At 44.4% G+C, this 24,336-nt stretch overlaps 1 protein-coding gene across 2 annotated transcripts in view; it reads left to right on the top strand.

The window, feature by feature from the left end:
* Nucleotides 1–24,336, top strand: part of EML4 (EMAP like 4) — a 401,831-nt gene that overhangs the window by 117,297 nt on the left and 260,198 nt on the right. The gene's annotated exons all lie outside the window — the stretch shown is intronic.

Raw genomic sequence — 24,336 nt, 5'->3', positions numbered from 1 at the left:
TAATCTTTCCTTTTTATGTTTTTTTCCCACTTTTCTCTGTTTATATCTGCCATTTGATTTTACCCTCATTCTTCTTTCATCCTTTAGTCCTTTGTTCCCTTTTCAGCTCTTATCTACCCACCAGCTATTTTTCTCTCTCTCTCTATCCACTCTCCAGCACTCCTGTTGCTGCCTCTCTCTCTCCTTCTCCAGTTTCCTATCATCGCTCTCTCTAGTCCTGCATTTCCATTCTCTATACTCATCCTCCAGTGCCTCTCATTTCCTTACCACTGAGTCATTATGTTCTAGTGATCTTCTGCTGCAATCCTTCTCCCTTACCCTTACCCCTAGTCCTTTTCTGTTTTCTGCTGTTACCCCCATCTCCTAGGCCCATCCATCTTCTGCTCTGTCCCCATCTCCCCCCACATCCATCTTCTACTCTGTTCCCCAATCCTTGAGTGATATCCATCTTGTTATTTTTCTCTCTCTACGTCCATCATTCCCTCTGCATCCCTAACTTTTCTTTCCAGCGTCGCCCCATGTCCTTGTTTCTGTCTCTGTTCCTTCCCCATGTTCAACATCTGTGTCCTCATCCCCACCTGTTATCATCTTCCCTCTTACCCCTGGGAACGAGAAAACCGTGAGCAACATTCGCTTTAAATGGGGCGCTCGTTCCCCTCTCAAATCTGCCAATTGCAGCTTGTTCTCCCGCTTTCCTTTCACCTGCACTAAGCTCTTACACTCTCACCCCCATTTGTTAATTAGAAGTAGTTCCGTTTTATCCTTGTTAGCTACTAGTCCATTTGTTTGGATAATTTCCTAAAAGAAAAGTCCATAATCCTTTATTAAGATGGACTTGGGAAAATCCATCTGATTCCTCTGATGAGCAGCATAAAGTCTGTTTTTCTACTTACGATCTTACCAGGTATTTGTGACCTGAGTTGGCCACTGTTGGAAACAGAGAACTGGGCTTAATGGACCTTTTGGTCTGTTCGAGCATGGTAACCTTTATGTTCTTATAAATTTAAATAAACCAGGTAAGAATATTGTATTAAATTACTTTTTAATTTTTCCATTTAGGGCCAGTTTTTCTGTCTGAACAGCCATTGAATCTACTACAAAATGTTTTGAAAATAGAAATTAAACTGATGGGGTTTTTTTTTTCCAAAAATAAGATATTGCAAAAAGGATATGCTAGTTGTGCAGCATCTCTGATTTTCCTGGATGGTCTACCATGTTCCATCTACAGTTTTTGTGGGTCTAGACTTGTGGCTTATGAAATTTGCTGTTAAGGTAAAATTTCAGTATAAATGACATTTCCACCCTCTGTTTTCTGATGTATATTATTTGGTAAAGCAGCCTTCCTGTCTCCTCATTAGAAATCCTCCCATAACCTCAATTTCGGCATTCCTTTCTACCACATTGTCACCCAAAATGATATTTAGTACAGTATAATCTCGTTATAATGGACTTAAAGGGACTTGGAAAAACAGTCCGTTATATCCAGAGTTGCATTTTTGAAATAACTTTATTTAGGTCAACTTGAAACAACGTACAATCGATGAACCAGTCACTGCACAAGCATATCTGCAACATCAATAACAAAACTCAGCAAAACATTGGTATGGCACAAAATGATTGCAAAACCAGAAAACTAAAAGATGTTCTAAAGCATTATGTTGTACTGTACTAGAAAGAAAAATACTCAGTCATTTTCTTCTGGGCTACATTTTGATACTATTATCACCGGCACGCCACGCGCCTTGTTGGAAGAGCCTGCATGTCCGTTATAGCTGAATAAAACTACAACTAAAAGCAGCTCTGGGGACCATATTGGCTGTCTGTTATATGCGAGTCCGCTGTATGCGATGATTTTCTGTATGTTTATAAAGGTGCACGGCCGGGACCAGCGGACCTCGTCCGCTATACGCGAGGTTCCATTATAAGCGAGTCCGTTATAACGAGATTATATTGTATTGGATATACACTGTGAAAAACAAACCCAAAAAAAAGACTCGCCAAGAAATGACTTTGAAAACTAATTAACTGATTGCTGTACTAAGTGGCGTAGCGAGGGTGAGACGCAACCTCTTCCCCTGCTCCTTCCTTGCCCCACACCGTGCATGCGCCTTCTCTCTCCCCCTTCCCCCCACTGTACCTCTAGCTCTTCGCCAACACGAGCTTCATCTTCAGTCTACTGCTTGCGCCAGGTTTGGCTTTCCCTCTGACATCACTTCCTAGGTGCGAGACCCGGAAGAGATGTCAGAAGGAGAGCCAACCCTGGCATGAGCAGGTTGAAGTTGCTGCTTGCGCTGACGACGAGGTAGAGGTAAGGTAGGGGGTGGGGGGTGGAAAGGAGAAGGGGTGCCAGTGCCCTCACCAAGATGACGCCCTGGACAGACTTCCCCCCCCACCCGCCTCCCCCTTACTATGCCACTGGCTGCACAAATTTATGTAGACAACTTGAAAAGGTGTCTTCACGGACCTAATCATTCTTGACCCATCTTGTTTTGACATTGAGCTTATAGCAATCTGGATAAGAACATAAGAATTGCCGCTGCTGGGACAGACCAGCAGTTCATCGTGCTCAGCAGTCCATCGTGCCCAGCAGTCTGCGTGCCCAGCACGCAGCAGCCCTTAGGTCAAAGACCAGTGCCCTAACTGAGACTAGCCTTACCTGCGTATGTTCTGGTCCAGCAGGAACTTAACTAACCTTTTCTTGAATCCCTGAAGGGTGTTTTCCCCTATAACAGCCTCCGGAAGAGTGTTCCAGTTTTCCACAACTCTCTGGGTGAAGAAGAACTTCCTTACGTTTGTACGGAATCTGTCCCCTTTTAACTTTAGCGAGTGCCCTCTCGTGCTCTGATTCTTTAGTTTTGCTAGAATAAAATAGCAAGATATGAAATGTAAGTTACAGATTTGGAACAGTTAATGAATTTCTGACTTGAAAAAAAAAAAAGCGTGAGAAATCGGTATATTGCTACAAGCTTTGCCTGCAGGACGTTGATGTAGCCTTCCCCAGTTCAACAAAAGAACCCAGTGATATAATGGAACAAGATGATAAAAAACAGCTAGGGTTAGCCTGCTTTTTCATTCAGCTGCATAACATTTTGTCCTGTTTTTCAAAAACCTACGCCACCAACGTTTGAGAGAAATCCTCTTTGAATTCACGCCGTGTATGCTGCCAATTTTCTATATCTGGGCTCCTTCCAATTATTCCGAAAGCATCTGAAAACCTGGCTATTCTCAAAAATGTAAAGCTCACTACCCTCTTTATAACCACTAATTCTTATTATGTTTTTCCTTCCTTATATTAAAGTTCCTGTAAACTGTGCCGAGCTCTATCTTTATGGAGAGGATGCGGTATATAAACTTAAGGTTTAGTTTACTTTAGTTTAAAGCATCTACTGCAAGTGTGCCCAATACGTCGATCGTGATCGACAGGTCGCTCGCTCAGGCGACCCCAGTCGATCGCAGAGCGGGTTCCCTTCTTCCCTTCTCTTTTTTCCCCTCCTGACTGGCCCGCCTCTTGAAGAACGCCAGCCAATCAGAGTGCTGGCAGGGCAGGGTGAAGGTCAGTGGCTACCAAGGGGGGGGGGGCGGTTCGCCCCGGGTGTACAGCCGGCCAGGTCTGGGTCCTCCTGCCCTTCCTTTCCCCCAGTCCGTGCTCATTGTTCGCGCCTGCCTGGTCCTGTGCTGCCGCCCAAATGGTGCTGTTGGTTCTCGCAAGACTTGCGGGAGTTGACTGCACCATTTGAGCGGCGGTGCGGGACCAGGCAGACGCGCTCGGGGCTCGCGTCTGGATTTCACTTCCGGCGCAGATGGGGGAGCCTGCAGAGCTGACACCATTCAGGCGGCACGAGACCAGGCAGGCGCGCTCGGGGCTCACACCTGCCTATTACTGCCGCGGCAGATGGGGACTTGGGCGGCTGTCCAGCAGGGAAGGCTGCCGATGCAGCGCTGGACCGCCAGGATTGCATCAAGGAACTGGGGGGTGAGGGGATGTTTAAAATACCAGGATAGCCATCTAGGGAGGGAGGGAGGGATTTTAAAAGGTACTGAGGATGGGGAGATGTTTAAAATACCAGGTTAGCCGTCTAGGGAGGGAAGGAGGGATTTTAAAAAGTACAGGGGGGTATGATTAAAAAAGGTACTGGGGGTATGTAGGGGATGATTTAAGGTACTGGGGGGTATGGGGGATGGTTTAGGGTACGAGAGGGGTATGGGGCCTGCCTGTCACTAGGCCTGCCTGCCTGCCCTGTGCCCTGTCCCTGCCTAGCGGCAGTGGTTTGGGGGAGGGCAGGGAGACAGAAGGAAAGAAGGGAAACAGAAAAAAAGAAAGGGAGGCAGGGAGAAAGAAAGGGAAGGGAGAGAGGAAGAAAAGTTGGGGGAGGGAATGAGGTCTGGAGGAGAGGAAGCATACAGGCTGAAAGAAGGGAAGAAATATTGGATGCACAGTCAGAAGAAGAAAGTACAACCAGAGACTCATGAAATCACCAGACAACAAGGTAGGAAAAATTATTTTATTTTAAATTTAGTGATCAAAATGTGTCTGAATTTATATCTGCTGTCTATATTTTGCACTATGGCCCCCTTTTACTAAACCGCAATAGCGGTTTTTAGCGCAGGGAGCCTATGAGCGTCGAGAGCAGCGCTGGGAATTCAGTGTAGCTCCCTGCGCTAAAAACTGCTATTGTGGTTTAGTAAAATGGGAGGGGGGTATATTTGTCTATTTTAGTATGGTTGTTACTGAGGTGACAGTGCATAGAGTCATCTGCCTTGACCTCTTTGAAAAAAACCCGGAATAGGAATGATAATTAACATTTTCTCAGCGTACAGTGTGCTTTGTGGTTTTTTTTTAAATTTTATTGTTGGTAGATCATTTTGACTTGGTCATTTTAAAAGTAGCTCACAAGCCCAAAAAGTGTGGGCACCCCTGACCTACTGTATTTGAATAATTTTACCTTGCTGTTCAGCTGTCTTAAGAATTTTGTGCTCACATTTGGGAGTGCAGTCCATTTTAGTATCAAAAAGTATAATATACTTTTAAGGATGATTTTCAAATAATCTGTGTAATAAATACACGGTCACTTTATACTTTTTTATTTTTTAAAAACAGGGTTCTCAAACCTATTCTTAGACTCAAAGCTGGTTAGGATTTTACATTACATTGCATTACATTGGTGTCTCTTATTCCACCAATACCTTGTGGTTCTAGGCAAATTACAATAAGAGGAGATTCTGGTCATATCCAGAAGATTACAAGATAGCTATTTGGTTGGAATGTTTAGGATCTGGAGATAAATTGAGGTAACCGGTTATATTATGAGCTTGTCTTGATAAATTTCCTAAATAACATGATTTTGATTTCTCTTCTGAAGGTTTTGTACTTTGGTACTGAGGTCAGCAAATCAGTGAGGTGGTTGTCTAGTTTTGCTGCTTGCGTGGCAAGTAGCCCATCATGCATTTTCTTTCACTATATGCTTTTTATTGGGGAGTGAATGAAGGTACTCTGTGTTCTCCTTGGTTTGGATGAGTTGTTCCGAATTAGGCAATTGATTAAGTAGGCTGGTCCATTGCCATTTAGGGCTTTGTAACGAATGCAGTAGAATTTGAAAAGTATTTGTGCTTGTACTAGGAGAGATATATGCATGCAAGAAAGATAGGTGCATTGGAGAACCAGAATATACAAATTTATCTCATGCATATTCACTGATATCCTGACAAGCAGGCTCCTGGGGTCCTCATGACGGGCTTGAAAAATTGAGGCAGAATTGGAACATCACACATTTGGGGGGTTGTGGGGAGAAAAAGCTTGCAAGTCAGTTATGTCCTGGTCTCTGAGATGGTAGGGGGAACTACTATGCTTGCATGCTACGGATGGGAAAAAGAGAAAGATAGATAAGATTGAACGATTAGAGGATAGGAAGATATGGCAGGAGAAAAACTCATTTCCCTGCGACACCAGTTTATAAAGGAAAGATGAACAGTTCTCTGTTTCCACCTGATGGTTTTATTTATTTAAAAAATGTATTACTTGCAATCATCCAACAATTCTGAGCGAGTTGCAATCCAACATACATAATTAAAACAATGTCACAAACTACGAAAAGGCATAAAAACAAATTATTTCATAAACTATAACAAACCATAATATTCTTCATAACTGTCATTTACCAAAACAAACATACACAACATAATAAAAAAGATTCACTTAAATAATTCCTACTCAATCATTTACCAAAACATTTCTGAAAAAGCAAAGTTTTAACCAATTTCCTGAACTGAAGTAAACTGATAGCATTCCTTATATCCAATGGTAATGCATTCCACAACATTCCACCCTGCACAGTTAATAAAGCATGCTGAATGCCAACCAACTTTATCTGTTTAATAGAAGGAACCTCACGACTGATCATATCTTCAGATCGTAAAGCGCAATGAGGATGATTTGTCTGCAGAAGAGAGCTGATTAAAGTTGGATATTTGTTCTTCAACAGCTTGAAGATTACACAAACCGTTTTAAATTCTATGCGATAAGCAATAGGCAGCCAATGAAGATTACGCAAGATAGGTGTAAAGTGGTCAAACTTGGATGCTCACACAATCATGTGAGCTGCCGCATTTTGAGCCAATTGTAATGCTTGAATCATGTACTTTGGCAGGCCCAAATAAAGAGAATTACAATAATCAAACATAGGTGTCAACATTGCCCCAATCTCTACTGACAGATAATCTTTTAACCTTCTTAGCAAGCAAAGTCTAAAAAAGATCTTGGAAATTACCATCTTGACTTGCAGCTTAAAAGATAGCATCAAATCCAATATAACTCCAAGATATTTACACTGACTTGACACTGGAATCATTGTATTATCCAGCACAATCTCCGATGGAAATAAATGCAGATGACTTTCACGACCAATATACATAATTTTGGTTTTTCCAACGTTCAATTTCAACTTACTCTTTGTCATCTAATCTTTGATCGCGCAAAAACAATTCTCAATGGTTGAAGGAAGGGATGCACAGGGCAACATTTTTCAGTTTATTTTGGCTTTTTCTGTGAATATTCAGATTTTTTTGTGTGTTTGGATCACATGTTTAATTTTTTAAAATACATGTAAATTGACTTCATGTACATTAATTTTTATATTGAGGCATTAATTTGATTTACTTCACACGAAGGTGGGAATTCATCAAGGGGCGTTAAATGCTTTAGCATGTGCTAAATGATAAGATGCCCATAGGAATATAATGGGCATCTTATTTAACGCCCCGTGATGGAATTTCCCCCTGTATATTTATACCACGCTAATGAATGCACATTGCAAGTAGAAGGACATGACTTATTAGTCTGGTCTGGAGTCTGGACTGGTCTGGCAGGACTTTAGGAAATACCATTACCAGGTAAGCATAACTGAACCAAAATGTTTTAAAAGCTTTGTACAGATCAAGAAATATCTTGTAGTTTGCATCCACTTTGTCCTTACATGTTTAGTAATTGAAACCATTTCCTTTAAGCATTAAAATTTTACATTAGTGGGTGAAAGGGAAATCAGCATTAAAGTAAAACATTTGTTCGTACCTGCTAGAGCTTTACCCTTCAGTAAACATAATTTTTTCAACAGTTCATATTGCTTGGAAAGAAGCCCAGTAACAAATGATATACCGCCTCCTTTACTTATTTTGCATCCATTATGGATGTATGAGGCTGGTGGGAAGGGTATTAGGTGTTCTAGACAAACTTAACCTTGCAACCCCTTCCACCCCCCAAAAAAACTGTCAAATCCCTGGCTTCTCTCTCCTCAAGATTTTGATGAAACAACAATCTTGATTACTCCAACATCACCCTTACCAGAACAATCCAGTACGAAATCAAGTTTTCAAGTTTCAAGTTTTATTACCATTTGATGAATCGCTTATACAAATTTTCTAAGCGATGTACAATTTAAAAAGCCACTAGATAGTGGTCTCACATACAATTGGACAAAGAAAATAAAAAACAACATACGAATTAAATAAATCAACTAACATATTTACATTCATATTAAAGACAGACATGATTGAAGAGGGAAAAGGGGGGAAAAGTTACAACTTCATTCTATATTGGAAATAACATAAAAGGAAAAAATGAAAGGGAGGGAAAAGGGGTTAATGAGGGTGATATCCGTAACAAAATGTGAAGGGTCCAAAATAAAGCATATTAAGCATCAAAAGCGTCTTGAAACAAAAAAGTTTTTAATAATTTTTTAAAAGATGAAAGATCTTTTTCATTTCTAATATAGTGTGGCAATGAATTCCACAATTTAGGAGCCATAACAGAGAACATATCATTTCTTCTTGTGCCAACGATTTTCAAAGAGGGAATTGTTAGTAAGTTTGAAGAAGATGATCGTAGAGAACGTGGGGTATTGTATGGAATAATCATTCTAGTCATAAATTGTGGTTCGTTAAGGATTAGTACTTTGAATACTAAAAATAGAATCTTAAAGTTAATTCGGTGGGAAATAGGAAGCCAGTGTGACATCATGCTTTATTTTGTATATATTTGCACAATGAAGATAATATTCAAGACCATTTATTAAGTAAATGGCCTATTTGAAAAATATGTGCACTCTCTCTGCAGGTAAAAGTATGGTATGTTCTGGTGATTCTTTGTGTGACCGTCAAGGCCTAATGGTTTGCCTTGATTACAGCTGCCTTTCCTCCCCCTACCACTCCCACAAAAAAAAGGCATAGCAGGAGTGGTCTAGTTCAGTGTTCTTCAACCTTTTTACATCTATGGACCGGCAGAAATAAAAGAACTATTTTGTGGACCGGCATCGGTCCGCAGACCGACGGTTGAAGAACACTAGGCTAAGTCGTGGGCCAGACCATGCCCATCTCTACCCAGTCTCCACCCCAGACCCTGCCCCCATAGTGCTAATTGTAACACTATTTTTTCCATTCATTTTTCATATATACACACAATATAATCTTATTAACAACGCATCGATCACACCGCGGACCGGCAGTTGAAGAACGCGATTTTGGGCCTGATGCACATACCGGCCCTGTGGACCGGCACCGGTTCATGGACCAGTGGTTGAAGAACCCTGGTCTAGTAGTTAGAGCTGCTGCCTCAGCACTCTGAGGTTGTGAGTTCAATCCCAGCCTGCTCTCTCTGACTCTAGGCAAATCACTTAACCCTCCTTTGCCTAATGTATCACAGTTAGATTGTGAGCTTGCCGGGTCAGAGAGAGGGAAAATACTTAAGTGAACCCGATTACTATTTAGTGTATTTTAAACCGCTTTTGATGAATCTTTTTGTGAAAAAACCGGTTAGTAAATCCCAATAAATAAAATAAATTTGCCTCGCCTCATAATTAAACCATTCATAACAGAGTTGAAAGTAAATGTTTGAATCATAACATTTTCAGGCTTTTCCACATGCAAGCATCAGCAGTTTAAAAGAGACCACTTTTTTGGGGGGTACAATAATTGTTTTGTGTACTCTTGATTTGTTGACTGATATTTTGGATTCACTAGATATTTAAATTAACCCTTTAATTGGCAGATGGTGAAAAGGCTACTTTGTGTAACTTGCTGTTGAACAAGAGAGCAACGGTGCCAAGTAGCAGACATTTGGAGATGCAGATCTCCCATAACAGCCATAGAAAGCAGCACATGTTGCTTCTGAGCAACAATGCCAAATAGAGGGTTAATATGGGCTCATGGCATGGAGGATGTAGCTGAAGAGGCTTCACCGGGCCACATTCCATTGAACTCGGAACATTGTCGACTATAAGAAAAGCGAAGGAAAAGAATAAACACCTACAGCTGAATGGCTCTGTTACTGGTCCTGTGAAGAGACGTGGCATAGCAAGACTCTGGAGCATACTGTAAAGTGAGCAAGCTATATTTAACATTGGTGACTCAGAGGCAATTTTAAGCACCCTAGAGGACAACCACCACCACCTAAGCCTTTGACATTAACAGTTATGGGACATAGGTAAAATATTTTAAATGCACCCAGGGAGTTTTCTTCATATATTGATGGTTCCCAGGGGGACGGTTTCCAATGAGAGGAGTACTTTGTTTCCCCGAAAATAAGCCATAGCATGGTTTTTAAAGATGCTCCTAATATAAGCCCTACCCCAAAAATAAGCCCTAGTTAAGATCGACCCCTGAAGCCCCCTCCCGAATGTCCCTGACACTCCCCAACTCCATCCTGACACTAATGCTGCTCAATTTGCCCCCAAAAATCAGACTCGTCAATTCAGTGACCCCCCTCCCTCCCCAGTGAGATCTGATAGTCCTCCGCTCCGAGGCCTCCTAAAGCAGCAACATTGTTCTGAACGGGCTGCTTCACAGCCTTCCCTCTGCTGTGTCACATCTGTGATGTGGCAGAGGTAAGATTCCGGTAGGGAAGGCCATGAAGCAGCCCTTTCAGAGCTCTGCCACCGCTGCTGTTTTTAAAGGCTTCCGAGGTACAATATGTCAGTCTCACAGTGGGGTTCTGTGGCACCAGGGGATGGGAGGGATAGAAAGATGGTGCTCAAAGAGATGGGTGAGAGGGGAGGGTATGATGCTACACATGGGGGGTATGGTGGAGAAAGGAAAGAGGAAGAATTAGGATGGAGAGGGAGAGATGGTTGTACATGGAAAAAGAAAAAAAGACATCCCCTGAAAATAAGCCCTAATGCGTTTTAATGAGCCAAAATTAATATAAGACCTGGTCTTATTTTGGGGGAAACATGGTAGTAGGTGGCCTCTCCCCCTCTTCAGGAAGAGTTAGGAAGGTTGCTTTGACACACTGCCAGTGGTAGTGGGATTTAATTTTTTTTTTGGAGGGGGGGGGGTAGATTTGGAAAATGGTCTCCAGAACAGAGGCTCTTCTGAAAGGGGACTGATCCATATTTGTGTGAATTTTATTCACAAATTAAGAAGATAGATGAGCAGGAAAATAAATTAACTCAGGTTGAGTCTGGACTGGGCCTCAAATTCTCAGTTTTCAACAATACAGAGTATTGCTGATACTACTATGAAAAAGAGTTTGCTTACACCTAAGCCAGTAGACAATATGGAAAATCTTGTTAGAGCTTGTAACCTGAGACTGCTTAATTTTCCAAAACAACATTTTCTGTTCTCCTGAGAGGAGTTTTCTAAAGAAGTACCTTTGGGATATTTTGAGATTGTCTAATTGGAAAGGGGATTAGTATTTCCGAGATATAATATGGTTGTGGAAATACTGTAGCAGACGCTGGTCGGGACTGAGGGGTGGATGTGTTGAATCCTGTAAATAATTTAGAAATTCACTTTTTTTTAATAGAGGCTTCTCAGAACATATCCACCCATTCAAATGTACTGGTTTTCTTAACATCAAAGTTTGATAAGTTTGAACTTTCAATCTTTGTGGGAGGTGTATCAGCTGAGGAGGAATTTAAGGTCTGAGGGTACTATGAGATTAACCACTGAAACGGAGATAACTGTCCCATAAGTTAAATTTAGAGTGGCAATGTTGTCCGTAGCAGGAGTCAAATTTTGGAATTCCCTCCCTGGCATCCTGAGGACCTGTTCCGACCGCTTACAATTTAGAAAGATGTTTGTGGAGGCTTTTATTTAAAACACTACCTGGTAGATTTAGGGCCTCTTTTACAAAGGTGCGCTAAGCATTTTAATGCGCACTAAATCAACGTGTGCGCTAACCGCTAACTTGTCCATAGGATAACATGCACGTGTTGGCATTTAGCGTGCGATAATATCGCGCACTAAAAAGCATAGTTCACCTTTGTAAAAGAGGGGGCTATTTTAAGAATTCCAAGCTGTGGTTATTGTACTTTATTTAATGTGATAGCTAATGTGTAAATTCTGTGAGCTCTCAAAATTATTTTAGGGGATGAGATTGATATGTAATTGCAATGTAATTTGAATGCATTTTGTAAATGTATTGTGTATGAATTATTGTGAATGTTTTTCAATTGTTAACCGCTTACGCTTAGTTTTAGGAGGTCTAGAAATATTAGAAATAAATAAGATAGGATTACTTTGTGCTTATTTTAAAGAAAAAAATAGATTTCCTTTTATGGGAGATGATAACAGATGTCTCCTGATGTTTTTGAGTTAGCCAGTTTAGTCCAGGGACAGTTCTTCAGAACCAAGTTCTGTCTTTGAGAGCTGCTTTTTTTTTTTAAGTTCCCTTGCAAGTGCTTGGTTAATTATCAGGGGAATTTTCTTAGAGAGGAATGTGTAATGTAATTTCTTTATCCTGCTAGACCAGTCGAGACTTATGGGTTATATCGCCTTACTAGCAGATGGAGACAGCTTGAATATTGTGATGACATCATCGGTGAAACAGATGGTGCAACCAGAAAACATTCCAGTATTTCACCAGCAGATAGTGCAGGCGAATTGATGTTGCGGGTTCTTTTTTTTTTTTTACTGTTTTTATCTCAGTTTTTGGGCCAGAGTCCTTGAGCCTCAGTTTGTGGCCCTGAAAGTGCCTGACCGCATTATTCAGAAATATATTTTTTACTGGTGCAGCTGCTGCTGCTAACAGGTTTCTGTTTAGCTCTGTTGAAGAAAAAAAAAAAATCACTTAAACTAAACTAAACTAAGGGCCTCTTCTAATAAACTATGCTAGCTGTTTTTAGCGCAGAGAGCCACGCTGAATGGCCTGCGCTGCTCCCGCCGCTCAGAATTCCTATGAGCATTGGGAGCAGCACAAGCCATTCAGCGTGGCTCTCTGCGCTAAAAACTGCTAGCGCAGTTTAATAGAAGAGGGGGGTAAACCTTAAGCTTATATACTGCATCTTATATATAAAGATAGAGCTTGGCATGGTTTACAAGAAATTTTAAAAAAGGAAAACATAATAAAAATTAGTGATTATATAGAGAGCAGTTTTTATGGTATCTGTACACAGCTCGTATTCTACTGTAAAGCAGATATAAAAAACAGAAAAAAGAATGGAACATAAAAATGTAATTTTAAAAACTAAGCAAAAAGAGAAAATTACTATAGTCCCACAAATGGAAAAGTTATTATTATTATTATTTTTTTTTCTACATTTTCTAGAAATGGAAACAGATAACATTATTCAAATTGAATTAAGCTAGTGAAATATTCTCTCCGGAAATGCAGGTCAGAGAAGATTTCAAAAACAGTTCTGAATCACTATAAGCTTGGTACAGAGTAATTTTGGTTGTCAATGCTTTATGGTGATGTTCATTCATTTTATATAGTGCCTCTTCCAAGCAAAAAAAATATTGTAAGACAAAATACAAAACAGATACCGATCAGTTATGAATAATGAAAGACAACAAAGTGGGATACGGAAATAAAAAGAAAATTGATGACTGTATGACTGGAAATTGGATAAAATGTTCCAAAATAAGAAATAATGGGAGCCAAACTAGCTGACCTCCTGTACCTGATTGATTGTGCCTGTCTCTGTATCCTGTTGTATTGATATTACAAAGAAAAACCCATCCCTGCTGCCTGCACTTTTGTACCTGATAACGTTATAACCCAAGAATATTACAAAATAAACCATTCCAGTCAGAAGGCTGTTCCGATAGTTGTTCCTTGCTTGAAGCAGTTGGCACACATATTATTTTAATGAAGTATGGGACCTTGAGTGGGCGAGAGGGGGGATTCTGTAGTTGGTGCTCAAAAATCGGCATTAAGCACTATTTTATAAAGAGCACTCCAGAATGAGTACGCTTTATAGCAGGGGTCTCAAAGTCCCTCCTTGAGGGCCGCCATCCAGTCGGGTTTTCAGGATTTCCCCATTGAATATGCATGAGATCTATGTGCATGCACTGCTTTCAATGCATATTCATTGGGGAAATCCTGAAAACCCGACTGGATTGCGGCCCTCAAGGAGGGACTTTGAGATCCCTGCTTTATAGGATAATGCTTAGAAGCGATTCCTATGCTTAAAAGTTGAGCACTGGTATTCGGTGGCATAGTGAGGGAGGTTGGCACCCGGGTTAGTGGCTCCCAGCATCACCATGCTTTATGTCCCCCCTCCCGCCACACACACTCTTCCCAGCCACTTGACCATCCCTCGCATACCTCTTGAAATGTTCACTGGTTCAAGCTGCTCGTGCCAGCCTTAGCTGTCTTCTGATTTCACATCCTGGTACCGCAACCAGGAAGTGACATCAGAAAGGAGCAGAGGCCAATACGAGCAGCAAGTGGAAGATGTTGCCCATGCTGGAGAACATTTCAAGAGGTACATTGGGGGAGGGGATGGAGAGGTGCCGATGCCCCTCATGAAGACAACGCCCAATGCAGTCTGCCCCCTCCCCCCCTTACTAAGCCATTGCTGATATTTAAGCCATCTGAAACCTGGTGTAAATGACGATATCCAACTCATAGAAGTTAACATGTAAGATCTACTATTCAGTAACAGGTATGCAATTTTTTGACAGACCCCTGACATGCCCATGCCCCTTCCATGGCCATGGCCCCTTTTGAATTGTATGCTGTAGTATTTAGGCGCCTGGTAGCGCAAAAGCAGAGGTGCATGGAAAACCAAATTACTATCAATTGTTAAGATCAATGTATCGGTAGTTAGCTTCTTAACCAGTTTGTTTGTTCATACACCTTGACTCTGTGCCAAAGTTTCAGTGTGCAAATTTGGTCGCTTTGTAGAAACAGAAAAATTAGGCAGATAAATAACATATGGCCTATCTAGTCAGCCTATCCATGTCATCTACTATCCCTTTCTCTCCCTTAAAGATCCAACAATGCACTTATCCCAATCTTTCTTGAATTCAAATACATTTTTTGTCTCCACCATCTCCACTGGGAGGCCATTCCATGCATTCACTACTCTTTCCATGAAAAAGTATTTTCTGAGATTACTTAGCTTATCCACTTTCACCTTCATCCTATGTCCCCTCATTCCAGAGCTTCCTTTCAGTTTAAAGAGCCTCGTCTCATGTGCATTTAGAGCAGGGATCTCAAAGTCCCTCCTTGAGGGCCGCAATCCAGTTGGGTTTTTAGGATTTCCCCTATGAATATTCATGAGATCTATGTGCAAGCTCTGCTTTCAATGCATATTCATTGGGGAAATCCTGAAAACCCGACTGGATTGCGGCCCTCAAGGAGGGACTTTGAGACCTCTGATTTAGAGGGAGTACTGAAAAGTTCTAAGCCCAACCAACTTCCTAAATTCTGAATGTTATCTTGCCACAGCTGAAGAGTGTTATTTTATTTTACAAAGTGCCAATTTGAAGAATCGTAATGCCATGCTATGACATTGTTTTATATCATTGATTGAACCATGTCAGGAACTCTGAGCCCTCATGAAGTTCCTATTCCTGCAGAAGAAAACTCCAAAGGAAATCCATGAATATATGATGCAAATATTGATTGACAAATACCCATCATATTCCATAGTGAATAAGTGGTGTGCAAACTTTCAGCATAGAGGTTTCAAGAATGAAGATGCAGCAGGGTCTGGGAGGCCTCCAACAGTGTCAACTCATGAAATTGTTGATCATGTCCATGACCTGATTTTGGCAGATCAGCAAATATCAGCTAAAACAATTGCTGACACACTATAGATATTCAGTGAATGTGCTGGGTGTATAATCCACAAGCAGCTGGGGATGCAGAAGCTGTCAGCCAAGTGGGTGCCCAAATGTTTGAATGTTGATGAGAAATGACGTTGAGTGGACACTTCCAAATTGATTTTGCAGCATTTTCAGAAAGCTGGTGCCAACTTTTTGGAACGACTAGTTACTGTTGATGAAACATGGTTACATTACTATGATCCTGAGATAAAACAATAGTCTATGCAATGGCGGCACTCAGGTTCTCCAAGGCCAAGGAAATTCAAGATCCAAAAGTCAGCAGGAAAGGTCATGGCCACAGTGTTTTGGAGTCAGGAAGGTGTTGTAACGTCTAACTATCTTCTAAGGGGCAAAACAGTTAATGCAGAATACTACTGTATCTTGCTGTGCCAATTAAAGGAGAGATTGAAAGAAAAGAGGAGAGGGAAGCTGCAGAAAGGAGTTCTCTTTTTGCAAGACAATTCACTTGCTCACAAGGCTAGCAAAGCGATGGATGTTTAGATGCAGCTGGAATTTGGCATAGACCTTCCATCCTACTCACCAGATCTTCCTCCACCTGACTATTTTCTGTCTCCAAACCTTAAAGAGTTTGAAAGGGCAACAATTTTCAAGTGATTCGGATTACCTGTGCAGTAATCCTCTATCTATACCCCTCTATCGCTTTTTTCCAGCAGGAAATTGTCCAATCCTTTCTTGAACCCCAGTACCCTATTACGCCCTCTGGAAGCGCATTCCAGGTGTCCACCACACGTTGGGTAAAGAAAAACTTCCTAGCATTCATTTTGAATCTGTCCCCTTTCAACTTTTCCGAATGCCCTCTTGTTCTTTTATTATTCGAAAGTTTGAAGAATCTGTTCTTCTCTACTCTCTCTATGCCCTTCATGATCTTGTAAGTCTCTATCATATCCCCTCTAAGTCTCCTCTTCTCCAGGGAAAAGAGTCCCAGTTCCTCCAATCTTTCTCTATCTATCTCTATTTCTGTCTCTCTTCCTTTCTCTCTCTCTATTTCTCTCTGTCTCCCTTTCTGTCTCTCTCCACTCTCTCTATGCCCTTCATGATCTTGTAAGTCTCTATCATTTCCCCTCTAAGTCTCCTCTTCTCCAGGGAAAAGAGTCCAGTTTCTCCAATCTCTCAGCATATGAAAGGTTTTCCATACCTTTTATCAGACGTGTCGCTCTCCTCTGAACCCTCTCGAGTAACGCCATATCTTTCTTAAGGTACGGCGACCAATATTGGATGCAGTACTCCAGATGCGGACGCACCATCGCCTGATACAACGGCAGGATAACGTAATACCCTTCTTGATTATACCTAGCATTCTATTCGCTCTCTTAGCGATGTTTTTTGGCTCTAATAGCCTCTTTCACTTCACCTTTTAACCATGCTAGCTCTCGTTTCCTTTTACATAGTAACATAGTAGATGATGGCAGATAAAGGCCCGAATGGTCCATCCAGTCTGCCCAACCTGATTCAATTTAAATTTTTTTTTATTTTTTCTTCTTAGCTATTTCTGGGCAAGAATCCAAAGCTCTACCTGGTACTGTGCTTGGGTTCCTAATGCCGAAATCTCCATTAAAACCTACTCCAGCCCATCTACACCCTCCCAGCCATTGAAGCCCTCCCCAGCCCATCCTCCACCAAACGGCCATATACAGACACAGACCATGCAAGTCTGCCCAGTACTGGCCTTAGTTCAATTTTTAATATTATTTTCTGATTCTAGATCCTCTGTGTTCATCCCATACTTCCTTGAACTCAGTCACAGTTTTACTCTCCACCACCTCTCTCAGAAGCGCATTCAGACATCCATCACCCTCTCCGTAAAGTAGAATTTCCTAACATTGCCTTTGAATCTACCACCCCTCAACCTCAAATTATGTTCTCTGGTTTTACCATTTTCCTTTCCACCTTTGCTGATACGTGCAATACATCTGGTCTGGGCTTCCATGACGGTATTTTTAAATAACATACACGCCTGGTTTACAGTTCTAACCTTTGAAACTGCTCCTTTTAGCTTCTTTACAACCATTTCCCTCATTTTATCATAGTCGTCTTTTTGAAAATTAAACGCCTCTATGGTAGATTTCTTTTGCAGCGTTGCTCCTGGTATCAGCTCAAATTTGATCATGTTATGATCACTGTTTCCCAGCGGACCCAACACAGTTAACTCCCGTACTATGTCTTGCATTAAGGATCAGATCTAAAATAGCACCCCCCTCTTGTCGGTTCCCAGACCAGTTGCTCCAAGCAGTCATTTATGACATTATCCCAGGACAAGCAGGCAGGTATTCTCACTAGTGGGTGATGTCATCCGACAGAGCCCCGACACGGACATCTTGAAAGCATGTCTTGCTTGAAGAAACTTAGAAGTTTCGAGATGCCCGCACCGCGCATGCGCCAGTGCCTTCCCGCCCGATGTACCGGGCGTGTCTCCTCAGTTCTTTTCTTTCCGCGGAGCTGAGAAGTTTGTACTTCATTCTGCGCTGACTGAAATTCAGTTTTTGCCTTCTTTAACCCGCGTTTCTGTTTATTTCTTTGACTTTATTTCAATTTTACTTTATTTTTCTAAAAAAAAAAAAAAAAAAACTTAAAATTATTTCTTCCGGCGGTTCGGCCGGGCCGGCCTCGTGGCTGCGGCCTAGCGCCTTCGACCTTGCAGCGTCGATTTTCCGGCCTATGTCCCGACCAATCACCGGTTTTAAAAAGTGCAGCAAGTGCCAGCGTGCGATTTCGCTGACGGACCCACACCGACGCTGCCTTCAGTGTCTTGGTCCGGAACACGTTCCGAAATCGTGCCGGCCTTGTTCCACGCTCACTGCGCGCTCGTTTAAGCGGCGCTGCTTGCTCTGGGAGTCGATGTTCAAGATGGAGACTGCCAAGGACATCTCTGCTACTGCGGCTGTTGAGGTTTCGCCGGTCCGTTCGAAACCTGCATCGACGACTCCTGCATCGAGCATCGTGAAGCCCGCATCGTTCGCACCGGCTTCAGCATCGAGTTCAGCATCGGCGCCTGCCTCCGTCTCCTCGGTTCAGGTACCGCCTTCCACTGTCCCTCCTGTGGTCATCAAAGTGCCTAAAGCTAGCAAGCAGAAGCACTTGGCCACGAAGGAACGCGAAGACCATGCAGGAGGACCCCCTTTTGGTGCGGATCCCTCCATATCGGCTTCGCTTCGATCCCTGCTAGAAGCTCAGTTTGTCGAGCTTATGCGCACTATGGGACCCCGGCTTATCGCCAACATTCACGGTGAGCTTCCGACCCCGGTTTCAGAGGGCGGTCCGCCCCCTCCCCCTCGTCGTTCGATCTCTCTGCTCGACGAGGGGGATCGGCGGAGGGCGGCGGAATCCTCCAGGAGGGCTTCCCTTCCTGAGATGCCACCTTTGGAGCCCATCACACCTCCACGCCAACAGGGTGCTAGGGCGGCTCCTGATAATCGTAGTCCTGGGCATACTGCATCGCAGGAGGAGTTCTTCCGCACTCCATACCAGACCTGGGTGGCGCTGCGTGAATCCGCATCTCTGCCACCTCTACGATCCACTGCATCGAGCCCTATCCATTCCTTTGAGGCTTCAAAGGACCAATCGATGCATAGAAGATCTCGTTCTCCGTCCCGTCACCGGGAGGGGCATCGATCTCGGCACTCTTCTTGGCACTCCTCACGTCACTCGGAGGTGTCTCCGCAGAAGAAGATGCAGCGTTTGGGATACTCCTCGTCAGATGTGTCCCAGCCGGAGGGGCCGGAGTATGAGGAACCATCTGCCTCCTATTCTCCCTGCCGATCTCAGCTCTCCCTGGACCCGGAGGCTTCCACGTCTTCTAGCCCGTCTCGTCGGCCGGCCTTGGCAGACCAACTGTCTTTTTCATCCTTTCTCCGACAGATGGCGGATGACTTGGATGTGACTTTGGACACTGGGTCCAAATATTCTAAAGAGTATTTGGACACCATGCATTTACCTCACCCTCCGGCGGAGACACTTCGGCTTCCTCTACACAAGCTGCTGGACCAGACTTTCATGCGCTGTTTTGAGACACCGTATTCCTTACCTGCAGTTCCCAGTAAACTGGATGCTCGATACCGCATCGTTCACCACAAGGGGTTTGAGGGAGCTCAACTTTCTCATCAGTCCCTTCTAGTCGAGTCCTCTCTCAAACGTTCTCATCCCTCCCAAGTCTATGCTTCCGTGCCTCCGGGCAGAGAGGGGAGAACGATGAATAAGTTTGGTAGACGTATCTATCAGAACTCGATGATGGCGACTCGAGTACTCAACTACAATTTTTTCTTCTCTTCATACTTGGATTTTTTCTTGCCGGTGCTCCGCAAGTTCATTCCTTTCATCGATGCTCAGGCTCGTTTCCAGTTTGAAGAGGTGGTGGCGACCCTGTCCCAATTACACCTTCAACTGATGCAATCCTCCTACGATGCCTTTGAGCTCTCAGCTCGAGCTGCGGCATGTTCGGTTGCCATGCGTCGCCTGGCATGGCTTCGAACCATCGATATGGATCCGAACCTCCAAGACAGACTTGCAAATGTACCTTGTGCAGGTGCGGATCTATTTGATGAGTCTATCGAAACTGTTACTAAAAAGCTGTCGGACCATGAAAAGTCTTTTCAGTCTATTCTGCGTCCTAAACCGAAGCCTCAGCAGTCTCGTCCATCTAGACTGCCTCAAATTTACCAGCGGCGTTATCAACCGAGGCAGACTCCTCCTGCGAGACAGCCTGCGAAGAGACAGCCTCCGCAGAAGACACAGCAGAAGCCTCAGCTGCCGGCTGCACCCAAGGCTACTCAGCCTTTTTGACTCTCTTCCAGGGAGCATAACCAACGTTCTGTCTTCCCCTGTTTTTCCCATAGGGGGTCGTCTCCATCATTTTTGTCATCGATGGGAGTCAATCACCACAGACCTTTGGGTCCTTACCATCGTAAGAGAGGGATACTCTCTTCATTTCCACCGGGTCCCCCCCGGACCACCCTCCAAGAGAGTATCCTTCCAACTTAACGCAGACCGCCCTTCTTCTCCAGGAGGCTCAGGCCTTGCTTCGGCTTCGGGCCGTCGAGCCAGTCCCGTTAGATCAGCAGAACCAAGGGTTTTACTCCCGATATTTCCTGGTTCCGAAGAAGACGGGCGATCTGCGGCCCATTTTGGACCTTCGAGTCCTCAACAAGTTTTTGGTCAAGGAGCGGTTCCGTATGCTGACCCTTGCCTCTCTCTATCTCCTCCTCGAGCAGAACGATTGGTTATGCTCTCTGGACCTCAAGGAGGCCTACACTCACATCCCGATTCATCCGGCCTCCCGCAAGTTCCTCAGATTTCGGGTGGGACATCTGCATCTGCAGTATCGAGTGCTTCCATTTGGCCTTTCCTCTTCGCCCAGAGTCTTCACGAAGTGTCTGGTGGTGGTGGCCGCTGCACTCCGGAACATGGGTCTCCAGGTGTTTCCATACCTCGACGACTGGCTCATCAAGGCCCCGTCGGCCCCAGAGGTCATTTCGGCGACCTTGACTACGATTTGTTTTCTGCAGAACTTGGGCTTCGAGATCAACTTTCCCAAGTCACATCTTCAGCCCACCCAGACTCTCCCCTTCATCGGGGCGGTCCTGGATACCATCCAACTTCGAGCGTTCCTTCCTCCTCAGCGCATGGATGCTCTTCTTCTACTCTGCCAGTTGGTGTCTTCTCGCCCGTCCATCTCAGCGAGACACATGATGGTCCTCTTGGGTCACATGGCATCCACAGTTCATGTGACGCCTTTTGCCAGACTACATCTCAGAATTCCTCAATGGACCTTGGCATCTCAGTGGACTCAGGTGTCCGACCCATTGTCCCGCCACATTGTAGTCACTCCTGCTCTACGGCAGTCTCTTCTCTGGTGGATGACCTCTTCGAATCTATCCAGAGGTTTGCTGTTTCACTCTCCTCCCCACCAGAAAGTTCTCACGACCGATTCATCGAACTATGCATGGGGGGCTCATCTGGATGGTCTTCGCACTCAGGGGTTCTGGACCAGTGCGGAACGACTCCATCAAATCAATCTTCTGGAGCTCAGAGCCATCTTCAATGCTCTTCAGGCTTTTCAACATCTGCTTCACGACATGGTGGTCCTAATTCGCACCGACAATCAGGTCGCCATGTATTATGTAAACAAGCAAGGGGGCACGGGCTCGGCCTCCCTCTGCCAGGAAGCTCTTCGAGTCTGGGATTGGGCGGTCCGCCACAACACCTTCCTCAGGGCTGTCTACATTCAGGGGAAGGACAATGTCTTGGCAGACAACTTGAGTCGTCTTCTCCAACCTCACGAATGGACGCTCAATTCCAAACCCCTTCATCAGATATTTGCACAGTGGGGGACACCTCAGATAGACCTCTTTGCAGCCCCCCACAACTTCAAGCTGCCTCAGTTTTGCTCCAGGATCTACACTCCTCTCCGCCTCGAGGCAGACGCTTTTCTGCTGGGTTGGGGGAATCGCTTCCTATATGCGTTTCCTCCTTTTCCTCTCATTCAGAAGACTCTGGTCAAGTTGAGATCAGACCATGCCACCATGATTCTAATTGCTCCTCGGTGGCCCAGACAACCTTGGTTCTCCCTTCTACTTCAACTCAGCAGCAGGGAGCCCATACTTCTTCCAGTGTTTCCTTCACTACTCACTCAACATCAAGGTTCACTACTTCATCCCAATCTGCAGTCCCTCCACCTGACAGCTTGGTTCCTTTCAACATAACTCCTCACCAGTTTTCTCAAGCAGTGAGGGAGGTCTTGGAGGCTTCCAGGAAGCCTGCTACTCGACAATGCTACTCCCAAAAATGGACTAGATTCTCCTCCTGGTGTATTTCCAATGCCACGGAACCTCAGCGAGCTTCCCTTTCTTCTGTATTGGACTACCTTCTACACCTATCTCAGTCTGGTCTCAAGTCTACCTCCATACGAGTCCACCTGAGTGCTATTGCGGCTTTCCATCAGCCTCTACAGGGGAAACCTTTGTCTGCTCATCCTGTGGTTTCCAGATTTATGAAAGGTCTTTTTCATGTCAACCCTCCTATCAAACCTCCTCCTGTGGTTTGGGATCTCAATGTTGTCCTGTCTCATCTCATGAAGCCTCCGTTTGAACCTCTCAACAAGGCTCCACTTAAGTATCTTACCTGGAAGGTGGTTTTTCTGGTGGCCCTCACGTCTGCTCGCCGGGTCAGTGAGCTTCAGGCCCTAGTGGCGGATCCACCGTTCACTGTATTCCATCATGACAAGGTGGTTCTTCGTACTCATCCGAAATTCCTGCCTAAAGTGGTCTCTGAATTTCACATCAACCAATCCATCGTGCTTCCAGTGTTCTTTCCAAAGCCTCATTCTCATCCTGGGGAAGCTGCTTTGCACACTCTGGACTGTAAACGTGCTTTAGCTTTCCACTTGGATCGCACAAAGCCTCACAGAACTGCTCCTCAACTTTTCGTCTCCTTTGATCCAAACAAGTTGGGACGACCTGTATCGAAGCGCACCATCTCTAACTGGATGGCGGCTTGTATCTCTTCCTGCTATGCCCAGGCTGGATTATCCCTTCCCTGTAAGGTCACAGCCCATAAGGTCAGAGCAATGGCAGCCTCTGTAGCCTTCCTCAGATCGACACCGATTGAGGAGATTTGTAAGGCTGCCACTTGGTCCTCGGTTCATACATTCACCTCTCATTATTGTCTGGACACTTTTTCCAGACGGGATGGACAGTTTGGCCAAACAGTGTTACAAAATTTATTCTCTTGAAATTGCCAACTCTCCCACCATCCCATTGGGGTTAGCTTGGAGGTCACCCACTAGTGAGAATACCTGCCTGCTTGTCCTGGGATAAAGCAATGTTACTTACCGTAACAGTTGTTATCCAGGGACAGCAGGCAGCTATTCTCACGTCCCACCCACCTCCCCTGGGTTGGCTTCTCAGGCTAGCTACCTGAACTGAGGAGACACGCCCGGTACATCGGGCGGGAAGGCACTGGCGCATGCGCGGTGCGGGCATCTCGAAATTTCTAAGTTTCTTCAAGCAAGACATGCTTTCAAGATGTCCGTGTCGGGGCTCTGTCGGATGACATCACCCACTAGTGAGAATAGCTGCCTGCTGTCCCTGGATAACAACTGTTACGGTAAGTAACATTGCTTTTAGGAATTTTACCTCCCTATTATTATAGTGTTGCCCATTTCTTTTCTCTGTGTCCAACATTTATTCACCTTTCCTCCCTATCTGTCATGATCAGTGTCTCCCCTCTGTGCTCCTATCCCTCCCTCAAGTTCATTATCTTCCTTCTCAATGTCCCTATCCTCTCTCCATATTCAACATCTGCCCTCTGTGTTTTACTCTGTCCGTATCCCTCCCCTTGTCCAACACCCAGCTCTTTTGTGTCCTTTTGCCTTCCTCCTGCACCTCCCACCCCTGAGTGACACCCCCCCCCCCCGTGGTCCAGCATATCTCTCTACCTCCTCCATCCTTGGTGGATGCCCCTTATCCCCCTTTCTCTAGTCAGTCTCTCTTCCCTCTACACTCTCATTCCAATATCTGTCCCCTCTCTCCCCTCCACCTTTGTTCCAGGTCTTTGTACTCTCTCCTTCCCTTTCTCTCACCCACCTTGATCCAGGATCTCTTCTCTCTCTCTCCAGTTTCACTCTCAATTCCTTCTGGTTCATCATCTGCTCCCCTCCCTCTGCTATCCATTCCTCTCCCTCCCCTTTTTGCTACAGTCCCCTCTGACTCTCTCTCCTACGCCTGGGATCTCTACAGCTCCCCCACACTGCCAGTCCTTCACAGTCGCAGCGCTGAATGC

The sequence above is a fragment of the Geotrypetes seraphini genome, chromosome 3 (genome assembly GCF_902459505.1).
Source record: "Geotrypetes seraphini chromosome 3, aGeoSer1.1, whole genome shotgun sequence".
Taxonomy (NCBI): domain Eukaryota; kingdom Metazoa; phylum Chordata; class Amphibia; order Gymnophiona; family Dermophiidae; genus Geotrypetes; species Geotrypetes seraphini.
Note: the sequence above shows the minus strand (reverse complement) of the source record. Positions and strands in the feature narration are given on the sequence as shown.